We start from the raw sequence: 13,777 nt of genomic DNA, 5'->3' as shown, positions 1-13,777 counted from the left end.
TAGAGTAAATTAATGTCTCATGAAAGACTGGAAGTCCCCTAAAGGAGCACTAATCTTATTGCATTTATTATTATTTTGCACCAAATTTACATTATGACCTCTTAAGAACAAAAGTCAACTCTTTCCATTTTCTTGCAGAATACTGTAGTATGTTTGTGATTATATATTGACTCAGGTAATCTAATATAGAGCCCCCCCATAATTTAATTCTTGCATGATATTTTCCTGAAAGTCATTCATCAGAGTTTGTACTAGCATGTCAACTTGGCTTGTAAATTTGTCAATAGTTGCAATTGTTGTAGTTACATTAGCGTCCTGTAGGTGGCGACACAAAGCAATATCATATGGTTGACAACTGAGAAGAAGACACAAGAGTCTATTGAGGGACCCATCAGGGGTCATCTTGTTACACCTAATTTATCTTATTGATTTATATATGGAGTAAATACACTACATTTACTGTACGTCACCGATGTTTCAAACCCCAAATTTCCAATCTGGCAACCCATTTTCCACTTTTCAGCCGATGCAGTTTGGCAGCGTGTCTCGCGACGCTTGGGTACGTCTGAAACCCGAAGCGCCTGAAAGCCACCGCTGATAAATATCTCTTAGCACCTCTTAGGGGTTGTAATCTGCTCAAGCATGCAGACGGAGTGATGTCACATGTTGCAGTCACACCTGCAGGCGCACGGATCAGTATCAAGCCAGATCGACCCCCGTTAATGTCATTTCCCTGCCTGATTTGTGCACACAAGCCAGATGTAGCAGCAGAACTGCAACGTGATGCCGATGTCATAACAACTACGTCTTCATTGGCAAGCGGAACAAAAAAATAGGGAAACTCGTGTAGTTTGATCCAATTTCTACTTCTCTTTTTTCGCTTCCCCCTGATTACTCTTTGTTTTGATGGCGTTGTGGTTTTTTTTTTGTTTTTTTGTAGAGCGTCACTCGTGACCACAGACTTTCTCAGTATCTGTGATAGCCAGACAAATATGCGTCAATTAAAGGTCGTAACCCGGCTGATACGGAAAAACTAACTTAACAGTTACGTGTCTGGTCCTGGTTTGGAAATATTTAACAGGAACACAATCAATTTCTATTTTTCTATTGGTGCCTTGTCATTGGCTAGTGAACAGTCCCCCGAATTACCCAACCGCCTCTTGCCCAAATTAAGAGAATCCATCTTGCCTGGTGCAAAAATGAGTTAAGTGGTAGAGTAAATTAATACTTCATAAATGGCTCCATTATAAAATATGAAGCAGCAGTAGTCAAAGATCACTGGTGTGGCATTCTGAAGAGGAGGACTTGTCTCATGCCTTTTGGTGGACTTGCAACGACAGCTGGTCGTCGGGAGACGCTCTTCTTCCCAGACTTTGCACCTTTTGGGTCCTTCAAAGGTCCTGTCTCCTTTGTTCTTTTATCAGGCGTACAAATTGTGTAGTCAACACAAACCTGATAAGAGTATTAGTGAGGCCGTGTCACACGGAGGTTGCGGCGGCTTCCTGTTGTCAGATGGAGCCGGCGAGGTATCTTCAGTCTAATTGAGAGACACCAAACTCCTCTCTGTAACTCAATTAAAGTTTTTTTATTTCGCTTTCCCAATCTCAAGGGCGTCATGACCCATTTTGAATACATAGACAACATTAGTCACATTTAATGTCAAACTAAGCAGATTAAAACAGTAATGAAAACCAAATGAACATGACATACCTGAATTTATTTTGTAATCAAAACAATGTCAACCAAAATCACTGTCCAGAACAAATCTTCATGGGCAGTCCAGCCGTGCAGATGCGGCCCAACGCCTTTGCGAGCATAAGAATAAAAGGTGCGGTGACATCTCTCCAGCAGCCCCAGACAGAACGGCGGCCGAGTAGTAGCAGGGGAGCTGCACTGGGATCTTTGAATGCTTTCAGAACCTGGTCTATGTCCTTGCTGACCCAAACCCGAGCTGTGCCATGACACTTTCCTGTGCCAAAGCTAGCTAACTTCTTGTTATATCTGCTGTCTTGATTTGATTGGAGCACTGTAGCAACACTTACAAGCTGCTTTATGGGTCAATGTGGAGATAGATGAGTGTTGATCAAACATCTCAGCCAACATTTTTGTTGTTGTTTTTGATAGAATGCTACATTTAGACCTTTTGACCCTCCACATTGTTCTGAAGGTTCCAAGAGAAGCTTAGAGAAAAAAAAACTAATAGCTGAAATTCCACCAGCTCTCCAACCTCTTCCAGTGGGTGGTTCCAAATTTTGGATTGAAATCTGGGGGAAAAAGAAAGAGCTTCATTGTATCGTGGAAACCAGTTGGAGAAAACAGTCAAGATCTGCGAGGAGGCCATAAACTGAGTCATAGATACTGGACAGCTACAAAGGAAAAGCCCTCAGAATTGTTATTTCTAAATTTTAATATGCCCAGGAAGTATGCTAATAAGCCCTTCATTGGAGAATATGTTCTTACAAACACTGCCATGGAATTTTTTCCGCAATCGGTCTATTGAGAACTCCAATTTTCCGATTCATTGCCGGAAGAACGTCATAGCTACAATGAAGCAGGCTGGTGGTGCCATCAGGCTGTTTTTTTTCCACGTGGCTTTAGTTAACATAGAAGGAATTATGAACAGTGACAAATCGTGTTAGCACAAAAGCATGCAAAAATAAAGTTTTATGAGACCCCTTAAGAGACTCAAATTGGCCATCCTCCAGTTCCAAGTTCCATGACTGAGTGAGTGCCACTATAGCAGAATATGAATGCGAATGAGGTAAGTTGAGTACATATCAAATGTCATCTTAAATCACAACCGCCGTATTTCATCTTCTCCTCATTTGTATCCCCGTGGTGCTGCGGATGGCAGGAATGTGTGTAGGAGGCTTTCAGAGGCATCGAATTGCTACCACCGAGTTTGCTAACAAGGCCCGCGGCCGTAGCCCAGCGTCAGTCGCATGGTTCGCCTTTGTAGGGCCGCCAAGTGGGAAGGATGACTTCACTAGCCACGTCCATCACGGCGCAGTCCGAGAAGACCGACACAACAATACAGGTTGACTTTTGCCATATATCACTTAATAATACGTGAGGTTTCACGGTTTAGTATTTACTTCTACCAGAGTGCCAAATAATGACTTGTTTTTATAAGCGTGATTAACAATATATTTTCAATATGAGATGTGAAGCTTGTAATCAGTGGCGTAATGACATATCAATTTAGGTTAATACCAATTGTAGTGAAAAACTTTAGTGTAAAATAAATGCACAGATTTTACATTAATAAATAGTAAATAAACAAAGAAATAAAAAATCCCCAACATTTTCTGCCAATTTACAAAGAAACATACAAATTAGAACAAGATCTGTTTCATCTGACTTTGTCGTTATTCCCTCAACTTCTTCTTTGTGATGATGACGTAAGGAACACCACTGTCATTTTCTGTCATGTGTTATTATCACGCACACACACCTGCCTGACAGCCTTCCCTCCTTTTTGTCCCCTGAAGCAGAACTAATCACAGCACTTTACCTGTCGCCTGAGAGGTGACACCGGAGCTGGCCCATTGACTTTGTAGGAGAGGGAGGTGGGGTGACACAAGAGGCTTAAATTTGAGTATTCTTCCACGTGTGCCATCTTCTTTGCCCGTAACGTTGATGTAAACGTAGCAGTGAATGGTTTTGATTCTGTCCAGTTAGTGTTACCGTCCCCTGCCAGGCCAACCGCTCCTCATTTTGTTGGAGGCTTACAGTTTTATATGCCTGCAGCCATCTTCAGTTTCACTAAGTGATTGTGGGAGGAGGATTTTGGAGAAAAGATTCACAAAGCTTTTATCCGCATACGACAGGTCCCGAGAGGTGCACTTAATTCAACCTGATGGTATTTATTATTTAAGCCTGTCCACTTTGGGGATAAATCTGTAGATTTACGTCCTTCCTTTCTGGCTTGGGAGCATGAATGAGGCGTCTCACTGTAGTAGACTGCCAGTGCTTGGTGAATTGCTTTAAAAAAAAAAAATCCTAGCCTGAGTGTGTTTGTATAAACAAAGTCAGTTTAAGGGCAACGTCCAAGGCAGAAAGAACTTTATTCTTTTGATGAATGGCATCCAGCTTGGGGTCTCATGCCATATAGCCTCAGCTTCAAAAGACAAATACAGCCAGATTAGAAAGCAAAGCAATATTTTATTGCTTCGGTTTAAGAGGATAGTATCTTTTTAAAGCACCGTTTGTCCCTTCACGGTTCACCTCAGCAGGGAATGAGACACTGGAGCTGCCTTGTGCTGCTTTCCTCACTCAGGCCATTGACTCGCTGAGAGTTGAAAGGTGAGCGAGGGGCTTTGGTCGACGGGGGTCGTCTGTCTGGAGGCAGCAGCGACGGGCGACACACCGGAGCTCTGGTTTCAGTTGTGCTTCCAAAAACGTTGCAGCTGGATACAAGTGGCGTTGCGATGACGGAGTCATTTGTAATGGTGCGAGCATTGTTTCATTCAAAAAGTTCCTCCTTGCTTTAATCGCACCAAAACATTTTTATATTTGCTGTGATTTGCCAACTTCAAGTTTCTTCCTTTGTATTTTTTTATTTTTATTGATTGTATTAGACTCGGACTTGAGCCATTTCTTATCTGGCTACGCAGTTTGAAAACTTGCCACAAAGTAGAGTGCATATCTTCTCTCGAAAGCTCTGGTGGTCTTGCGTCTGACGCGTGGTCTAGACATGATCTCACCTGATAAAGCGGCAACACGCGGCCTCAGCCGAGCCGAAGTCGGACCAGCGCTTGCCATTGGCACCGAATGTGTGTTTAAGTTAGATCTTGCAAAAATTAAACCTTTAATTCTCACATTGAGCTAGTATGATCTCGCTCATATCTGCACGGTTTATGACCCGACCTCGTTTGAAGCAGCGGCAGACGTGCAGCTGTTAAATATCAGCGATCAGACATGCGGTATCAGGAGATCACTTTACCACCACCCAGACGTCTGTCCTCACCAGCTTCGGTTCATTCATATCAAGTAACAGCCCTCATAGTGGTGCAATGTTATGCGTGGCCAGATGTTGGTCAGCAATGGCAGGCCGTCATAAACATGAGCTGAGTGATTTTGGAAAAAAATATTTTTCACACCTCTTGTATCACTTTAAAGCAGATGTTTCCCTTCCCCACTCACCTTTGACTTTCCTCCATCGCTTCTGTCCTTTGTTTTCAAATATGTCAACAAATAATGGAGGAGGGTGTGTCACAGCTATCTAGTTAATTAGCTTGCGCCGCCTAACACCTCGACTGTGACATTATAACTGGCTTACATTTGCAAAGTGCTGTACAGCCACCAGCATCTTCACACATCCTCCACAAGCTGACCTTTCACGCTTCCCCGATGCTTCTCTTTCCAAGCTTGTCCTTTCACTCTCTTATTGAATTAGCGGAGGGAGGGACCAAGGTCAACTCCTACACTGGTTTCTTTGTTCAACCCTGGCAGAAATGTTGGCTATTTCCTGCCTTGCTGGGATGCTAAGTATAGTACGGCAGAGAGCACCCACAAGGATTTAGTTTTTCGTCCACCTAGCATGTGACAAAATGGGTCTCCTTTTGAATCGTCACTAAATGTAATTTCTCTGTATGTGATTATTTGGTGTGAATATAACGGAATACTATTTGGACAGCGCTGGTTTAACGTATGCAGAAAGCGAACCCGCTTGTGATATGATACTATTTTCACGAGGTCACACATCTGCCGCACAAATAATAACAGGCTTTGGGAAAGAAAGAGGAGGATTCAACAAAGGAACAGCTTTGCCTCAAATGTGGTTCGATCCGTAGTCCGCCTGCACTATGCCAGCAGAGGGATGGCGAGAACTTGATCCAAGGCCCTCAGTGCTCCACCGGGAGCACCAGCGTGGACCTCCATTGTTTGCTTTGTAACTCAAGACGGCGACATCACTCATGAATAGCGCTCACCGTTTGGTGAATAATCAGCTTGTGCCTTCTGTTGTTTGCCAGTTTGTATTTGTGGGATTGGCGAGTTGTTTTGTTCAGAATGTTAACTTGCTAGTTTTTATTTTTACCAACTTGTTTTTACTTTCCATGTGACTTTATTGGCCACAATTCCGTCAACATTGTCTGTTTGCTGCAGACTTGAAGAGGGCAAAGTAACCACCCGAGGCTATATTAAGCAGAGAGAGTATGACTAATCCACCAACTATTTTATAGACAGATATAAAAGTAGGATGGAACTGATGAAAAAAACATCCCATCTCGCTCCAGCTGTTTTTATCCAGCTACTCAGCAACAACATATTCAACATTTATAAGGTTTGTCGTGATCGCAAGCAGAAGTACTCTTATTTTGGTATTTTGGAGCTAAAAAGTCCAATACTTGATAAAGGGTCTCAAAATCCAGTTTTTCCAGTTATGGCACATTGAGGCTGTTGATGAATTGTTGTGTGGAATTGATCGCATCTTGAAGCAATCGGTACAAAATGAAGGCGCTGGCGATTGACAGGATGGGATGCTGACGAGAAAATGAAGCTTCAAATTTGTCTCATGAACCTGTTGTATTTTTTACTCCTCGAGATGGCGCTTTCTGTGCAACTAAAAGGATACGGACTTGCCAATTTTTTAACCCCTTTCTTTAAATGTACAGTGCCATCTAGAGGAGTCAAAAAGTGGTTCATGAAGCTAATTCGAAGCTTCGTTTTCCCATCAATCAAACCGACCGTACATCCAAGATTCGTGCTCAATAAGACACTGGGAGCAAAACATGAGTTCAGAATATTCACGTTCTGGTTTACGATGAAAATTTTCAAGGTTACGAACGGTACGGTACGCAAGTGACCAGATCAGACTTTGTCATAAAACTAATGACCTCTGTATAATTAGATCTTCTAAACATGCTACATATCGTCACGTTGCTTTTGAAGTTTTTTTTCCCCACCACGTGGAAGTGATTAAAAGTGTCCTCCTTCTGTTTCATTATTTTCTAATTAACGTGGCAATGCTAGCGGGAGAAAAGGGCAGCGGGTTTCTCATTAGTGTGCTTAGTGCGATGGCCGGTCCAGATGTTTTACATTTTTTGCCTGAAGACTCTCACTTAATGACTTGCTGTTCTTTTCCTGCTATTTTTTAAACATCAGATACAATTCTAAAAGAAAGAATATTTGTCAATCAACTTTCGTCATAGTCATCTTACCATCCTCACTCGCTGGTCCAGCTCCAGAGTGAACTGAAATATACTGCTCGGTGGAAATGTCTCAGGGGCGTGGTTCTCATTTTCTGCCATGTTTACATCCACGAGACGCCCCTTATTTGATTTGCACCACTACAAAGAGCACGGGCCTCCAGTTCAACATAAGAAGCAGCAATGTGTCGGGGGAGGAGAGGGGTTGTTTAGCTGTGGTTGGGTCAGGTCTGGTGTGTGCAGCACCAGCATAATGCAATTATAGTAGTCATGTTTATTCCTGTACACTAGATTGCATTTTGGAAAATATAAGTAACAAAGTTTGTGTGATCATCTGAGCACAGTTGGACAGTTTCTTTGTTTATTTAGTCAACAACAACAATAAAAGGCTAGTGTTGTTTTTGGTAACTATTTGGACAGCCTGGGAAAACTTTTGCTTGGCTAAAATGTAAAATTGTAAATTGTAATTCTAATCTGATCGTGAAGGCACAGACAACATAGCTCCATATTGATAAGTGTGACCGTGGGGGGCAGATGAATACAGTTGACACTATAATGCTAATATTGAGGGCAACCTATGGCTGCTTGCTTTTTTGATTTTGTGATTCGGTTGCCAGTCAAGTAACTTAATGAACATGTGTTGAGTAAGCATCCATTCAACTGTTGACAAGAATCCAAGCTCATATTTAACAACATGTCAATAAGTTGCTCCAATGGCCAATGTGGGGGAAAGTACATTGTGTTTTATACAACACACCACAGACAGTGTGACCTCTGACTGCAATCATTGATTCAATACTCGGCACAGTGATAAAAAAAAAAACTGTTTCCGATAATACGTGCCAACCCCTATTATCAATTGTATCATCCCTTTATCAATGTAATGTGTAATTTTAAAGCTTATATTTAGACTTAAATGTGTACTGTAAGTGACAAAAGAGGCACTGATATTGCTAACATTTAGCATCCATCACCCATTTGGTGTGTGCTCACATCTCTGCAGGCTGCAGCATGTCCACAGCCCCCTTTTTTTTTTTTTTTTTTTTGGAGGGGGGTGGTTATTGACTTTGGACCATCGAGCCTCGGGTCATTTTCAGTCAGGTGAAGCGCTGTTATCTTCACATTTGGAAGACAATCGCATTGAGCTCGTGTTTACTGTTTACACCTCAATGGTCATTGAACAGGCAAGAGGGTCAGCGTGTCAAAGCTCGCAGTCTCCTGAGAAGTGCCTTAGCTGACTGTGTTTTGAATAGCGGCTGTGCTGACCGGCCTCCCCGGTGTGTGCTGGATAATTGCGGTGGGTGGGTTGCAGGGAACAGTTGGAGGTCCCAGACATCTGTTGGTCTATTGCTGTTGATCAATAGTAATCAGGTAGCAGACTATTGTGAAAGATAATTTTTGAAGACTCTTGCGGTAGTGTAGTCCAGTGTTTATCAAGCTTTATTGAGCCAAAGCACATGTTTTACATTCATAAAATCTGATACAAAGGTAAAGCTTTTAACTCATTGATTGTCAGTCCAGTTAAAATGGATATTTGATGTCTATAGCCGTCAATGGTAGTGAATAGTCTTTCTATAAAATCCTTGCTCTGACACCAGTCACATTTAGTGACAATAACTGCAGACAAACAAAGTATAGCGTGATCTCTGGGCTTGCGTGTCCTTATGTCACAGGCAGCATCAATGACATTTGGTGACCCTGTGCTGCTACTGTTATGACATGAACATATTTGTCTATGTGGTGGTGGAGGCATGAAGTCAATAAAAAAAAAAAAGAGGAAATTGATTCTTTAACTTTTGTTTCCATTTGTTGTTACAGCCAACTGTTCCTGCTCTCACACTGGCCGACAATCATGGTCTGTTTTTTTTTTTTTTTATACCGTAATTTGTATTAGAATTACAGTAGTTAATTAGAGTATTCCATTTAGGATGGCACCGTTCAAATAAACCAGATCGTGCACAGAAAAAATAAAGTTTCAAAGTGATTAGCACACATACTCGCACAAAAGTATGATCCAAAAGACCACACAGATGTTGCGTGTGCCTCACTTTGATGCTCTGAAAATCAGGAGGATTGCCTTTGAAGAAGCAGGCCTACAGCCACAGGGCTTGTAAAAATATTTCCACTGTTGGGACTCTGGCCAAGATAATGAAGCAGCTCTTTTTTTTGTCCTTAGTCAGACTAACCTTCTGCTAGCACAATCAGTCTAAAAGAAAATGAATATATGCGAGATTTATCATTATTCCTTGACTTGACTTGAGTCATGTTGATTTCTTGGCAGGCTTTGGTTTTTCTATTATTTTTTTTGATTCAGACATCAGTCAGCAGCCTTTGTGGACATTAGACGGTGTCTCACCTCCTGGCTGTGGTGAGGTCTGAACTGGATTGTGTAAATCAGCTTTTTCTAATGTCTAAGGAAGAAAACGACGACAAAAGAAATGGAAAGGGAGTTGTATATTTTGTAGAGTATAACTTTATTGGGCATTATTTGAAAACAGTTGGAAAATTACACTATTTTTTTTTAATATACGTATATGTATGTTTGTTTGTATATGTTTAAAAATGAATTGGATGAATGTTGAAACTGGTTAAATTAAGGATGTTAATCCAAAGTGTTCGTTCAAAAGCAGATGTGAACCGATTGAAATTGTGTGGATTAGAGATGAGCGTACTGGCTGCAAAATTGTGCAACCTCGACGTCACTCTTTAAGGCTTGGATCCAACTGACCCTAAGATTTTTATCCTCATCTTCTGCAAACTTATCCAAACACAAGCCGCATCACACACATTTGAATTTCTTCTCGTTGAACTATGTTTGCATAGGTTGCAAATATAGTTATATGTTTATATTCTCCAGTGTATCTTAAATGTCATCTTTGAGATGCATCTGCAGACCACAAGCCTAAAATGATTTACTGCTTTGATTAAAATTAGGATTAGGCCATTCCTTCATCTTAAGGAATTTAGCGGATGACCTTTTAGGCCCAAGTTCATGTGATGTGATGTAATCAGAAGATCTCGCTTGCTAGCAGCTGAAACGTGGCAGCCAAGAAGTACCAGCATGACTTCAGCATCAATTGAAATTTTCCTCAAAAAAAAAAAAAAAAAGTTTGTTGGTCTGTACGAGACGTCTTTATTTCGTAATAGTATGATTCAATTATTCGGTAGTAATTTGTTACCGTCAACGCCCCAAAAACTTGAGAGGACTTGAGAAGGCGAGTCATACTTTGTGAAAAGTATTTCTCCCATAAACACTGAGAACTACCAATAGCTGTCCTTGATAATAAAGATATTTACTAGTGAAATGGAGTGAAGATGTTAAACTTAAGCAGATGCTGAGAAATTTTTTTCCACACTGGTCACATGTTCGCAATCACGTTTTCATCTTTCCTTGGAGATAAACGATTCTTTTCTTACTGTTTCATGGGGAAAAGCTGAAGTTGTGGCTAACGTTTGTAATTGTTTCCAGGAGTTAGTTGGGATCCTCGTTCAACTGTTGTTTTTTTTCTCTGTCTGCTCTGGTGATGAATTGGTGACGTCAGTTTTCATACAGACGCATGATCGAGAAACATGAATTGGCTTTAGGTTCCTCCCAAAGGTTGTGCGGCTGATATGAGTGAGCGGAAGGGAGTGGAGGGAACAAAAATAGGCTCGGCTTGTCTGGAAAATGTGCGCATAGAAAACAAAAGTGTCTGCGACAAAGAGATTTGGGTTTGCAAGATAAATGATGAGAAAGCTCCAAGATTTTATTATTCTGCAAAAACCGCGTGCTCACCTGCATCCTGGAATTGAAGTGCTCTACTTGCATTGTTGAGTGCTTTTTTGTGAGATTAAAGTCTGTTACTCTCCAACATTTATATCAGGGTGATTGTAATCGTATTTGCTAAGAAATCTATTAGAAAAGTAAATATGTGGTTGCATTATCTTCTGTCAAAGGCCAAAGAAATAAATCAATTTGCTGACTAAGCAGTTTAATAGGTGGAATTGAATCTTTGTGGCTGAGCAGTTCCTTCTGCAGAAAAAGCATTCCACTGATCAATTTTTAACTCAAATGTATCTAACCTGACTATTTTCACTTGTTATTGTCGAACAAAAAAACATCCAGAAATTCAATCTTGAGGCAATATAATACCACACAGCTCCTGCACTGTGAGGGAAGAAACTTTTATTACATCACTTCTTAAATGAGCGGTGAAGAGAGTTTGTAATAGATGTGTTCTCTTTTTTTTTTTTTTTTTAAAACATCAAATGTGGTTCTTGAGTACAAAAATTTGCCCACCCCTGATGGAAATGCTTGGCCGCCAGAGCAGACATAATTGGACCAAACTGCTCTCCCGAGGAGCCAAGCTCACTCCTTGTAAAGCAGACAAAACACTTGAATGTCATATTTTGACTTTTTTTTTTCTGCATGGAAGCAACTATGACTTGCTACATGTCATCCGTCGTTACACATGTATGCATGATAATGTTTACTGTAACTTGTGTAACATCCGTCCGCGTGTCTTCATTAAGCAGATGTTTCATATACTGTAGGTGTCTGAGGAAGCCCCCTTTTGACCTTTGGCACCTTGTTGCAACCTTTTTAATGGTGGATCTGAAATCTTCACATCCTACACACACGTATTCCATCTGTCAACTCTTTGTGTGTGTTAGGTGCATTTGTGTCTATCAGCAGCTTGCAGAAATGAACACATCTTATGGTACGACTTCCTCGTTGAGGGTCGGGCAGGAAGGCCAGCAGGAAGTGACCTTGGGAAGTCTTCCAGCAGTTCCAAAAGTGGAATTGCTGCCCCCCCAAATGCCTCAGTAAGTTCTTTCCTCAAACTGGCTGCTACAACATATTTTATACATGTTTTGCCCCCTTAAAGTAGTACACCTTCCTCCAGCACATACAATAGCCATTGTTTCAAGAAATTGGCTACTTTGCACCCCCCCTATGTCACGACTCGTCTCCGGTCAGTCGATTGTGTGTCCATTTTGTCATAGTTTCTGTCCGCATGTGTGCTCGCCCCTCCCCTCCTGTGTCACCTCACAATCAGTGACCTCACCTGCCTCTCGTTACCTGTCGTGTATAAATCCTGTCTGCCCCTCACTTCTTGTCGGATTATTTTTTGCCTCACGTCTCTGTCAGTTCTGTTTTTGTTTGTCAGCCCTGTCGGTCAGTCCCGTTGATATTTGTTAGGCCGTTAAGTTATGTCAGTTTGCGGGTTCTGTTGGCTTGTTCCCCTTATCCTCCCTTCCAACTACCTTTTCCTTTTCTATTAGTACTATTAAATTTTTTTGTCACATATTTGGACTATTGGCTATTTTTGCAAAACTCTTCTCTCGAATTACTAGTGGAACTAGAGTAGTATTAGTGTAGTATAGTATTGCTGAAAAGTTGTCTTTGTGCATTTTTGTACATTTGTGTGTTTGGTGGCCACCACCCTTCTTATTTTCACTGGCTACAAAAAAACTAAACGGGGCACTTTTTCTTTTTTAATTCATATAATGTTAGTTATTATTCTTGCTACTGCGTTGTTCCCTTTCCACATACTTATGCAACATTTTATACATGCAGAGTCTGCCTCTTTCTTCAGGCCATTTTTGCTGAAGTGTCTTCACACGCCCAACGAAGCTGACAGCATTGCTTTTCAGACTTTGTTTGCCTTTGGAAGCCCAGGTAGCTGCTATGTGTTTGCAGAAGCCACCACCGTTTGAGGTCACAACCCATCGCCAGACCTTTAGCTCTGTTTGGATACATCTACACGGCGGGCCTGAGGCGTTTGGTGGTGTTTGCATTCCAATTGGAAGAGAATTATTGGTTTATGAGGAAGGAAAACATATTCGGAATGTCTCGATCAAGGGGCTGATGATGAGGAGGAGGAGAAGGTGGAGTGTTTCTAAGCAAGGACTGCAGGCCCAAACAATTTTGTTTGGCTCAAATCTAATCGCAGGATGAGGTGTTTCGTCCAACCCTGTTGACCCCCCCCCCACCCCACACACACAAACACAAGTTTAACAAGCATCAGTGGGCTGTGATGATTGCGAATGCTGCTCAGGTTTCCCAGCGGTTGTTAAAGACTTGCTAAAAATGGAGATTAGTGGGAACCTTTGCAGGTCACGGAAGCCTCAGGCGGTTTGAAAGGAATCGATTACATTGTCATCACAAAATGGGACACTGTGGGGTGCTATGATTTTTAAAATAATGTTTAAAGTTGCATTTTCAAAGGGAAGTCACTGTGTATTGTGCTTACGTTTAGTGCACAGCAGCGTGTGACGGTTGTGTGCCGACAACGTCTCTGGGGAGCTCCTGTTGTGCTTGGTGGGCTGAGCATGTGCACAGCAGGCCCACGCGACAAATGCCCCCTGCACGAGCCAGTCACATCCTGTGCATGGCTCGCCCCTCACTTCCTGACTTTGGGGGGCAGGGAAAAACACTGAAACTGTATTTATACACAGATGGCATGGAACACATTTCAGTGTTGCTGAAAATACATATTTTTTGTACGTTTGTGTTTGGTGGCCATTTGCCCGCTGAATTATCTGCAAAATCTACAGTGGGAAACTTTATTTTTCTTTCCAATTATTATTAAATAATATTCCTGCAACCACTGTAGTGTGTTCTTTCCCTTACACCTACTCAA

This window comes from Syngnathus scovelli, chromosome 11 (genome assembly GCF_024217435.2).
Source record: "Syngnathus scovelli strain Florida chromosome 11, RoL_Ssco_1.2, whole genome shotgun sequence".
Taxonomy (NCBI): domain Eukaryota; kingdom Metazoa; phylum Chordata; class Actinopteri; order Syngnathiformes; family Syngnathidae; genus Syngnathus; species Syngnathus scovelli.
The sequence above is the reverse complement of the archived record's forward strand: the minus strand, read 5'-3'. Positions refer to the sequence as shown.